General features: G+C 45.0%; 1 protein-coding gene across 4 annotated transcripts in view; it reads right to left on the bottom strand.

Moving 5' to 3' along the window:
• The window catches only part of IFT80 (intraflagellar transport 80), a 2,191,035-nt gene that overhangs the window by 1,400,241 nt on the left and 778,206 nt on the right, over positions 1 to 12,588 (bottom strand). The window lies entirely within an intron of this gene.

The following is a 12,588-nucleotide window of genomic DNA, read 5'->3' as shown; positions in this document are numbered from 1 at the left end:
AATTTAACTTCACTCTGGCCAAGAGGCTGCACGCAAAAACATGCAAATTGTAATCATTGTCTAATCTTGCCCAAAGAAAAAACAGCCTGCTGACATTGCTAAACAGACTACTAGGGATCTGTCAGGAAATGTTTTTCCAGTCTTCATTTAAGTTCAGTTCAATGAAACACATCATAAATTCATAAATCTCCCATTTTCCTTGCTAACACTAACCAATATAAATACTAATACAGTGCACTTAAACTGAAAGCATTAACAGAAAAAGCTGTGTGTTAACAGTACAAGTCTCTAAAAAAAATAAATGATGTTAGTTAAACATCAGCAGCTTCCCAACATCAGGAAATTGATGACATAAAGCCCAACTCTTTACTTGAACAAGTTGCCATTACTAAACAACATGTAATATGTAATATTTTACAGTTCAGACTATTCCACGATTACTCACTGTAATCTTGTGGGGAGGGGGCATGGCTTGTAGACTTAATTATGTTCAGCTCCACCTTTTATAAGATTGGGTGCATCTTAAAGTATACAAAATAAAGAAAACTGTCATAGCTACATAATCAGTCGGAACAAAATTCTCTAAGTTACATGCAAACTATACTCTGGAAAACTTCAGTTCCGCAAGCTAAGCTGTCAGTAACTTGTGATTATTCTATCTCCTTCCAAGAGGATAACATTCCCCATCTCTTCAGTCCAATTATAATGAAGTCATAGTTCTGCCTTTGGTCTTCATCTTTTTACAGCAAGATAACCATGTTAAGTAAAATGAATGCTGTTGCCCAAATATTCCAGCATTCACATGGCACACTGGACCTTTTGTTTGGCAAGTGATGCTCCATATGACATTTTTGCCAGATTTTCAAGATGACTGCACACTGAGTAACAGCTATCCCAGTGTGAAAACAGAAACTCTGCAGAGAAGGCCAGTAGACTTGTGTTTAAGGGGAAATTTCAGTAACTGGCTAGTAAGTGCACCGTCTGGATGCCAAGAATAAAGAAATACAGAAGACCCGGAAAAAATCAGCTACAAAAAGTAAGGAAGAAATACTGACTGGGGAAAGTTCTGCAGCTGTTCAGCAAAAACCAATGCAACCTTCAGACATGACCTCAAATAAACTACAGGAAGATGTACGACAATTGCATACAGACCTGGTTAAAAGAAAAAGCACTGATGGAGTATATCAACACAAACAATAAAAGGCTGAAAAAAATGGAAGAAGTTTTTAAAAAGATATTCAGACGAGATGATAAAGCTGCAAAAATCAGAGGTCGAAATGAAAAGGATGGGTGAATATGAGACTGCTCAGGAAGAGATGTTTAAAAAGAAATAGAATTAGAGGACAGAGCATACAGAGAAAACCTAAGATTTACAGCTATACCAGAGAAGCTGGAAGGAACAGACTGCACTAATTTTATGAAAGCACAAATAAGCAACTGGACTGGTATTCCACAGCAGGAGTTGTTAGCTGAAAGCCACATCGTGTGTATGCTCCAAACCTAGCTATAAGAAAGCAGCCTAGACCTTTAGTAGTAAAGAAAGAATCCTACCAGCAGAAGGAGTTGATTCTGACAAAACTGTGGCAAGTGTTTGTGGAAAATGATTACTCAATGTACACTGGGCAAAAGATAAGTAAATTCATTCCACTATTCAGACAATGCAGAGAAGCAGGTGTGAGATTCAAACTGCTGTATCCACCTGTCTTTAAGGTATTCTTCCCTGGAGGGATAAAATAATTAACTTGATGAAGCGCATGCTAAGGAGGAAATACAAAAGTATGTCCAACAAAAAGTGAGCTGTGAAAAAGGAGTTTCTGCTTCTTGTTCCCCTGGTAATAAAAATCACAGAGAGACTATACCTGTGAAACCTTTTCCAGTATTTCAACGGAAAAATGCTGGAGAGAAGGAATGGAAAACAAGAGTTGACTACAAGAATTGACAGTACTTTGGAAATGAAGCAGAGATAGGATTTGGAAGATGGAGAAGAACAGTAATAAAACCAGTAACAATGTCGGATTGTAACACAATAATTATATTTGTGAAATATGGCAGAAGAAGAAAATCTGGAAATATTGGACTTTTCAAAATTTGTTGGATTTGTGGGGGTTTATGCCCTACTTCATGTCACCAATTTTCAGAAAAATGCTTTGGGGAGAGGAAGATAGGGGAGAAAGTTAACTGTAAGGAAAGAAAACACTTTCTTTTCTTAATAGTAATGTATTTGTGGTGCATTGTTTTCGTTGCATGGCATTTTTAAGTGTCATGGGGAATGTAAACAGGTGGTGGTGTTTTTCTTTTTCTCCCCTTCTCTCTTTCTTCTTGTACAGTTTTGAGAAATACAGGAAAATGCAATGATAAAAAAGCAGCCTGGTTAAAAAGGCATGACAAAGTTAAAATTAATGTGCTTTTTTTCATTCTTGCATGGGGAAATGGGTGGATTAAGGACCTTAGACTGATAAGTTTTAAGAGAGACAAGTAAATGAAAAGGAATATTGAATATTATAAGGCTTTTTTTAGCAAATGCATGTATACTAAGTAGCAATTCTGCAGCTGGTTTTCATGTCTCCATAGAGAAAATCTGATGGAGAGAAAATGGAGACAGTCTGATGGAAGGGGATTGGCTGAGGGAGAAGAAAAAAAAGGAGAGAGAAGTTAGGTAGGACATAATGTTCTTTGAAAACAATCAGCTTTAAAAATAATACAAAACCAATCAGGCTTGAAGTAAAGTTCTCAGTTTTTTTAAATGCAATGGTGATACTAATATAAACAGGTGTTTTTTTTTGTTTGTTTGTTTTTTCTTTTTCTCCCTTCTCTCTTTTTCTTTGTTCATTTTAAGAAATGTAGGCACTGCAATGAAAAAAGAGGAAGAGAAAGGGGGAGAGTGGAAGGGTCTGGTTAAGAGAGTATAACAAAAGAAAATTAAGTGTGCTTTTCCCCATGCTTTCATAGAGAAATGATTGGGTTAAGACCCTAGGCGTTATACAGTAACACATTTATTACAAAGCATGTAAATGAAAAAGAATATTTAATATTATAAGGCTTTTTTCTGGTAAACAAGGTACCCTTAGTTGTTTTGTGTCTGGTTTGCATGTCACTAGAAAATAATCTGATAAAGAGAAATGGCTTGGATAAAGTGTTTACTGAAAGCATTCAAGTGTTTTCTCAGCTGGGACAGCTATAAACACAGACAAAATCAAATAGCACATATTAACAGCACAGGCTGTATCACGTGTCTTAGCATGACTAACCTTTCTTTATGGTTAACTCTAGCCTGTCTGTGTAGCTATCAACTTTGAACTTTTGTTCTTATTAGGAAGCAAAAACATCAATATTTGAAAATGTACATTGTGTTGTGTGTTATTATTAAGTTAATGGGTTTTAGGGGGGTTTGTTTGTTCTGTTTGAGGGCTATCAAAAAAACAAAACGTTAATCAAGATGTGGTAAAGGCGCAAATGGATATGACAAGAAAAAAGAAGTTATGTACTCACCATAACATTCCATCTGAGTAGTTATACTTCATTTTTCTGCAACCTGTGGGTATTTGGATCCATATCGGATCCGAGCCGGCAACTTTTTTTTCTAGCATCTGCTCCAAGCTTTGAGCTTCTCCCCCCTACCAGTAATGCACTACCATCTCCTACCTTTCCTCAGATCGAGTTAGCAACTCAGCCCAATGAACCAAACCTTTATATTGACAGGACAAGGTCCGGGGGATGGAGGGAGGGAAGGTTGCAGAATAATGAAGTATAACTACTCAGATGGAACGTTATGGTGAGTACATAACTTCTTTATCTGAAGTAGTTAACTTCATTTTATCTGCAACCTTTGGGATAGAGTCCCCAGCTACTCCAATCCTGGGAGGCCCTTATCTAAGGATATTCCTGAGCACTGCAAAGCCAAAGAATACACTACCTCTAGAAATCAGGTCTAATTTGTAATGGGAAATGAAGGTATGTGAACTGGCCCAGGTTGCTGCTGCTGCACAAATGTCGTCCAAAGAAACCCTAGACCACAAAGCAGCAGAAGTCGCCATGGACCTGGTAGAGTGAGCTTTAACAACACTAGGAGGAGATAAACCTTTTGCTTTCTAGACATGCGAAATGCAAAGAGTGATCCATCTAGCCAAAGAAACCTTATAAATAGCTTTTCCCAAAAAGAATTTGGAAAAGGAAACAAACTGGTCAGACTTGCGGAATGATTTTGTTCTATGAAGATAGAAGCGAAGTTGTCTATGAACATCTAACAAATGAAGTTTGTATTCACCTTTGTTTTGGAAATTAGGAAAGAAAACAGGCAGATTAATGGACTGGTTTATGTTTGCTTCAGATGCCACTTTAGGTAAGAAAGAAGGATTGGTACGGCGAGAGACCTATCCTTACGGAACATCAAATAAGGAGGCACAGAAGACAGAGCTTGAAGCTCAGAAACCCTCCTAGCTGATGTAAAGGCAACTAGGAAAGCTGTCTTCCATGATAAAAATTTTAAATCCACCAATGCTGCAGATTCAAATGGAGGAGCCACCAATGACTGTAGGACAAAAGTAAGGTCTAAAGGGGGCACTGAATCCTTGACAGCAGGGCGCAAAAAAAAGTGCCTTTAAGAAAAGCCTTACACAGCCTAGAAGAGGATAAGGCGATGTTCTCTTCACCAACATGAAAATTAGAAATGGCTGCCAATTGTACTTTTACTGTGGAGGAGCTAGCTCCTTCCTGAAAAATACCAGACAAGAAATCCAACACCGCTGGAACAGGGGCTGTAAAGGGATCTAGGTTTCTCTGTGAAGCCCAAATGGAAAAACGCTTCCATTTACTGCGATAAAGTTTCCTAGTGAAACCTTTACCATAAGTCACCAGTATGGATTTTACTGCAGAAGAAAGACCGGGAGTCCTGGTGATCAACTGAACTGGAGCAACCAAGCTGTCAGCTTGAGGCTGCCCAGGTTGGGCAGGCGAACACCCGAAGGAGGGGAGATTAGATCCGGACAGGGATCCAGAACCCACAGAGGAGCTAAGAGATGAGACCAAAGGAATGGGAACCAAACCTAACAAGGCCAGAATGCGACAAGAAGGATAACTTTGCACTGCAGTCGGCAAGCTTTCAGAAGAAACTTCGGAATGAGTGGCAATGGTGGGTAAGCATACAGAAGCCTGGGGGACCAAGCATGGACTACAGCATCTCTGGGGGCTTCCCCTGGTAAGGGAATCAGAGCGAAGAACTCGCTGCACTTCGCGTTGGAAGGAGATGCGAAGAGATCGCAGCAAAGCTGACCCCATGCAAGGAATATCTCCTCCGCTACTGACTGTTTCAGAGACCACTCGTACGGCATCAGAATAGCCAGACTCAATCTGTCCGCTAAAATGGTGGAGTGCCCTGGGATGTGCGTTGCCATCAGAAACAGAGAGGTGGAAATCGCCCACTCCCACACTCTCATGGCCTCGCGACACAAGGGGTAGGATCTGGTTCCCCCCTGCTTGTTGATACACCAGACAACCAACATGTTGTCTGACTGAATTGCAATCAATCCAAGAGGGAGGACAGTGTGAAAGGCTTCCAACGCTAAAAGCAATGCCCTCATCTCTAGAACATTTATATGCAACTTGGTCTCTGACTGGGACCATGTGTCTTGGACTGTCCTTCCCAAACAGTGTCCCCCCCACCCAAGTTGGGAGGTGTCCGTGGTCACTGTGGCTTGGACTGGAGATGACGTGAAGGGGCATCCTTCTACAATCTCCAGTGAATTTAACCACCAAAGAAGGGGCGTCCTGCAGACGTGACTGATCCTGATCAGAAATTCCATGGGCAGGTCTAGCCAAGACCATTGAACAGCCAGAGTCCACTGAAGGACCTGCATATGCAGGCGCGCACAAGGGAGAATTGATACAGAGGCAGCCATGGAGCCCAGTGACCGGAGAACCTCGCTAGCCTTTGGAGACTTGAAGTTCACAATTTGAGCTATGTGGCACCTGAGGTGTAAGATCCTGTCTGGAGTTAAGAATACTTTCATCTGCAAAGTGTCCCAGCCGTGCCCCGATGAAGTCTAAAACTTGTACTGGTTGCAACTGGGATTTTTGAACATTGACTGTAATCCCCAATAGATCTGCCAACCGAATAAAGTAGTCTCAGGGAAGACAAAGCAGACGCTTGTTGGGCACAGCGAAGAGCCAGTTGTCCAGGTAAGGAAATACCTGAATACCCTGAAGCCTCAGGTGAGCCGCTACAACTGCCATTACCTTGGTGAACACCCTGGGGGCTGTGGTCAGACCGAAGGGTAGGGCTCTGAACTGAAAGTGACTGGCTCCCAGCTGGAAGCACAGAAACCTCCTGGAGCTTCTATGGATCTTGCTGTGGTAGTAAGCATCCTGGAGGTCTAACGAGATATCCAGTCACACTCTCGGAAATAAGGTAGAATGCACTGTAGGGTGACCATCCGGAACTTCTGTTTGGTGACAGAGAGGTTCAAAGTTGACAGGTATAGAATGGGCCTGAGGTGCCCTGTCTTTTTTTGGCACTAAAAAGAACCTTGAGTAGACGCCTGATCCGGACTGGTCGGGGGGACCTGTTTGATGGCTCATTTGAGAAGTAGCTTTGAAACCTCCAGAGCTGCGGCCTCCCTGTGAGCAAGTGGAACATCCGGGAGGTGTTTTGGAACATTTCGTGGGGCAACAAATGGGATAGTGTAACCTCTGGATATAATCTGTAACACCCAGTGACCTGTCGTTATGGACTCCCATGCCACTGGGTGCAAGGACAATCTCCCCCCAACTGCCTCTAGAGTAGGACAGCCGGGCAACCCCTCAGGGCTGTTGAGCGGGTCTATCAGAAGAAGGTTCCCCAGAACCAAAATTCCTGGGACCCCCTCTACTTCTGGGTTGGCGTTGATCCTGTCCCCTTTGGCCTATGGGGGAATAGTTGTCCTGAGAATCCTGGGAAAACTGAGATTTTCGGAACCACATCTTCTTTTGCCCTCTTTGATTCCTAGAGAAGGACCGCTGAGGATTAGAGAAGCGGATCCCGATGACAAAGTCTTCCAGTCTTTTTCACTCTGGACAACTGTGTCACGTACTGTCTTCCTGAAAAGGGAAGAACCGTCGTAGGGAACATTAATAAATGACACCCTGAAAGGGTCTGTGAACTGACACAACCTGAGCCAGGCGTGACCCCTCATGACTATGCCTGTCCCAGCCTCCCTAGCTGCTCCTTCCGTGGCATGGGAAAGAAGCCGCATAGACGTGTTCGATACTGACTTCAGAGTCGACATTTTAGCAGAGAACAGCTGTTTGTCCTGCGATAAGGACTCTGGGGGTGAGTCAGCGAATTCTGATACAAGGTCTCGCTGAAGCCGGATCACATGTGCCAAATAGTTCAGCGCACAGATTGAAAAAGTCACTGAGGAATAAATGTGCTTCCCAAACCTATCCACCAACCTGGACTCCTTGCCTGGAGGGTGGACTGAGGAACGCTCCTCACTAGTTCCTTCTTGGTGGCTGCTGCTACCAACATAGCGTCCACTGGGGCTCCTTTTGAGAAAGGTTGTCTGTCAGTAGGGGGAGATAAAATCTTGTTGGGGTGTTTGGGGATGGGCTCTACGGTGTCAGGCTCCTTCCATGCCCGCGTGGTGATAAGGTCCACTCACATAGACCTACCACGACAGCAAACCAAACACATAAACACACAAAAACATACTCAGAGCCTCTAAATAAAAATCTGCCTAAGTAGCAGAGACCTCCAAAGCAGACACCCAAGCAACCGCTACCCCAAAACAAAACACGTGCAACACATAGCTCACAAAGCCAGTGTGCCGAACAGTCACAGCCCTTAGGCTAAACAACACACTTGACACACTTGTAATAGGTGACTCTATCGTCAGGCACACTGACGTCCCGTTCACCAGGCTGAACAAGGAGAAGGTCACAGTGAGCTGCCTGTCAGGAGTTAGGATCCGCCACATAACACAAGCACTCAGGTCACTCCAAGGCAAGTACAAATATAACTCAGTCATTGTCCATGCTGGTGTGAATGACCTGAGATGTACCTCCCTGGACTACATGAAAAGAGACATAGAGGAGCTCTCTGAGCATGTAGCCCAGGCCGGTATGACCCTGACCTTGAGTAGCATCTTACCCTCACCAAGAATGATGCCAGAATATGAAGACAAGATGATCAATTTCAACAATTGGCTTAAGTATTGGTGTCATTCAAAGGGGAACCAATGCCTGTCAGCCTGGGATGACATGCTCGACAAGCCACGATGCTTCACTAGGGACGGCTTGCACCTGTCACCCCTGAGCTTTCGGATATTGGCAAAGGCTCTTGCCAACCCCATAGTGCCTATTTTAGGCAAGGATCAAAAGACAAACCCACCTCCATAGGTATCACAAGGGATAAGAAACTAAGAGTATGCTACTCAATGCCAGAAGTCTAAACCTCAAGATGCATGCACTCAAAACTCTCCTTAGCATGGAGAACATCGATATCTGTGCAGTAACAGAAACCTGGTTCAAGGCTCCCGAGAGCACCCCAGCACTACCAGGTCATACCTCATACCATGCTTTTTGGCCCCAAAACTTGGACCGAACCACAAAAGGAGGGGGAGTATCAATATTCATCAAAGATACCCACACCTCCAGGTTGGTGGAACAGCACGAAGCATCAGAGACTATCCATGTGCAACTAACAGTGGATAAAACTGCCTTCCAGTTTATAGCTTGCTACAGACCACACTCCCAAACCCAGGAACCCTACTCGGCCTTCCTGAGAACACTGGAAAATATGAAGGTCTCTCCAAACACCATTATATTGGGCAACTTCAACTACCCAAACATAGACTGGGAGCATTACTCTAGCTCCAACACCCTAGCCCAAAGGTTCCTAGAATTTATAAACTCAAATGCTATGGAACAACTTGTTACCACTCCCACAAGAGGGGAAAACATACTCGACCTGATCATCCACCAACATGGGGGCTCTATGCTCCAGACCAGAAGTGTATCCCTCACTGGTAAGATCAGACCATAAACTAATCTCACTGGATATTCACATCCCGACTCCACCCCCTGCCCAGAAAACCACAGTGAAAAACTTCTCTAAAGCAAATTTCATACTCCTCAAACCGAGGTGGAATCCTTCAAAGCCCCCGGGCCTGTGGAAAATACGGCCCAGACCGCAGAATCCTTTATAAACGCATTCTATGAACACCTTCAGGAATGCATGGATCATGCAATCCCATATAAAACAAAGACCCAATCTTCCAAAGGCAGGCGTCCTGTCTGGTGGACCCCAGCCATAAACAAACTATACAATAGAAGGAGGAAGCTACTACATGATAGAGTAAAATCCCAAAAAGGGAATGCATCTCTGATCAGTATTAGCCAAAAACTACGGGCACACATAAAATCGTCTAAGGCCAGCTTAGAGAGAAAAATTGCACAGGACACTAAGGATAATCACAAGGCTTTCTTTAGTTATGTTAGGAACCTGGGTGGGAATTCCCAGATATGCTCAGAATTAGTAAAAAGTGACAAAAAATACACCGAACCCAAAGACATTGCCAACATCCTAGCTGACAGGTTCAGCGCAAACTCCCCACCACCACCACCACCAAAAGGGCAAATATCTATCCCAGCAGAATGCTGCTGCCCTTACATCTCAGATGCTCAGGTAAGAGCCGCCCTCTCCAAAGCAAAGAAACACAGCATCAATGAGACCAGATGGTGTCCCGGGTTGCGTCCTACCTGAACTCCAAGAAGAGCTAAACCCAAACATAAAACTACTGTTCAATCTCAGCCTTACTACAGGATATGTACCCAAAGAGTGGCGTACAGCAACAGTGGTCCCTTTCCACAAAGGTGGTGCCTCAACGGATCCTGGAAACTATCGCCCCATAAGCCTGACTAGCTTGGTCTGCAAAGCTATGGAAAGGATCATCATGGACCTCATAAATAAAGATATTGGGGACCTACAGACACTGGATCCTACCCAGTTCGGCTTTGTTAAGGGCAGATCCTGCCTCTTAAACCTGGTCGATTTCTTTGAAACAGTCACCAAGGACATTGACGAGGGGAAGGTGGTCCACACAGCCTACCTGGACCTCGCAAAAGCCTTTGATACAATACCCCACTCGGGCATTATAGATAAGCTCACCAGCTTAAATATAAACCCCTATGTCACTAGATGGGTTGCAAACTGGCTCAAGGACAGAACCCGCATGGTTAGAATTGCTGGAGCCATGTCAGACTCCAAACCAGTTACAAGTGGTGTCCCACAAGGCTCAGTCCTGGGACCTCTCTTGTTCGGTATATATTTCTCGGAGGTACAGGCCAACATGGAAGGACTGTGGCTGACCAAGTTCGCAGATGACTGCAAACTAGGTGCCATAATCGACTCTCCAGCCAACACAAGCATCCTACAAAAGGGCCTCATAGAAACAGACAACTGGTGCCAGAGCCATGGCCTCTAGCTAAACGCCAAAAAGTGTATAGTCATCCCCTTTGGCAAAAACAAAGTGCCCACAAATTACCACATAGGTGGTAATCCATTAAGTACGGAAGAAGTAATTAGGGACCTGGGGACCCAAGTTGATAGCAATCTCTCATTTGAAAACCACGTGGCCAAAGTGGTTAGAAAAACATTTTATATAACCCACCTAATCATGAAAGGATTCACATCTAGACCGGGGGAGGTCATTGTGCCTCTTTACTCATCCCTCATCAGGCCCATAATTGAGTACAATGCCCCTTTTGGGATGTACCTTACCAGACACCTGCAGCAACTGGAAAGACCCCAAAAGTACCTCACCAAGAGGATCAAAGGGCTCAAACAGATGCCATATGCTGCCCGGTTAAAGAAACTCCAGCTCTACTCTGTGGCATACCGCCTGCTCAGAGGCGATCTGTGCCTGACGTATAAAGCCATGTCCAACCTGGAATTAATGGACATGCTGCACCTCAGAAAATCCAAATCCCATCGAGCTACGCGCTCAAGAGACTTGAACCTCAGCACTGAAATAATTAGGACATGCTGGAGGGATAGATTCATAACCCAGAGGCTCCCTTCACTCTGGAATAAAATCCCAGTCCAGGTTAGGCAGAGTCCCTCATTGACTCTCTTCAAGAGGAATCTTGATGAGTGGATGGGAGATCGTAGATTTACTCTGAGTATCACTTCTGTGTCACTGTTAGACAGAGGCACAGTATACTAACCTCGAAAAAGGGCATAGCAAAATTCATTTAAAATGGGTGGCGAAAGCCAAACACACTCTGGCTAGGCTTGTAAATGCCCTAGGGCAGATAGCCTAGTATGAACCTATGAACCTAAGAGGTCTGCTGGCAGAGACGCCCAGGAAGTGGATGGGCCCATACCAAAGGCCTCCAGGAACACTGACTCATCCACAGAAGATTTTGGGGCTGACCAAACTTCCCTCTGGCAGAGGATCTCCATGATGTCTCCGAAGGAGACGTCTTCGGGAGGTGACCTGGGGGAACCTTCTCCTTCCTCTAAGTCAGTGTCCATAGTGAGGGACTCTGGGAAGTCCAAGTGCCTCCTTTTGCACTTGTGCTTACGGTGGCCCTCTTCAGTGGGACTCTCTAAAGAGGGCTCGTGAGCTGTAAGGGGTTCATCAGGAGGAATAACCTGGGGATCCTCTAGCATGAGCTGTCCTTGAGACAGGATGAAGGGAGTCATCGCCAAATCCAGAGGGGTCTGGGTGGAATCTGAGGGGATGGGCTGGGATCTCAATCCCTGGGAGAGAACCTTCTCCACCACTTCAAAGGCCAAAAGAGAGCGTACCTCCTTGGCACCCAGCAAGGAAGAAGCCCTCCCTGGATGCGAAGCAGGGACCGGAGCTGAAGCAAGAGTAGCCTGAGGTCCTAGGACACGGGTCGGATCCGAAAGAGGTGGAGCTGAAGAATCCATTCCCTCGGGTCCGACTCCCTGTCTGTGGCTCCGAGAGTCACTCAGCTCCAAACTAGTCCGGTCCAAGGAGTTCAAGGTAACAGCCAGAGTCGAGGTTGGGGGGACCATCGGCGCTGAGCTACCAGCTCAAAAAAATCTCAGATCCAAGAGCCCCGAAGCCGACGTACAGATTTGGAAAGGAGAGATGGGGTGGAAAAAAGGCATGGAAGTCACCCCTCCGGAGGAAGAGGGGCCTGGCAAGACTCCCATCTGTATTTGGGTCTGAATGAATCTTCGCATCATCCTGTCCATGTCTAAGTCTGATAAGCTCTGAGTCGATTGCGAAGAAGCCACTAACTCAGATCTGGCTGGTCTGCGCTGAGAGGGTGGGGAAGGCTTAGGATCTGAAGGTTCCAGCAGTTCTGGTGAAAAACGAGGAGACCGAAGCCGTGGAGAAACTGGCCTCATGGACTTAGAACAGGGACTAAGGAAGAGTTCCCTGTCCGGGGATCTCTTGCAAAGTCTATCCCTTTTCTTGTCCCTGTTCTCCTTGCGCTTTTCTCTGTCCATTTCTTTGTCCACTACACTGACTGCAACTTTTTCCTTGCCTGACCAAGCACCAGAAGAAATGGGAGTTTGAGTCCTTGTCTGGGTGGGAGGTTGAGTAATGGGTACCGAGGCTGTGGCTGACTCCAACA

The sequence above is a fragment of the Protopterus annectens genome, chromosome 4.part1, assembly GCF_019279795.1.
Source record: "Protopterus annectens isolate FY-2018-M chromosome 4.part1, PAN1.0, whole genome shotgun sequence".
Classification (NCBI taxonomy): Eukaryota; Metazoa; Chordata; order Ceratodontiformes; family Protopteridae; genus Protopterus; species Protopterus annectens.
The sequence above is the reverse complement of the archived record's forward strand: the minus strand, read 5'-3'. Positions and strand labels throughout refer to the sequence as shown.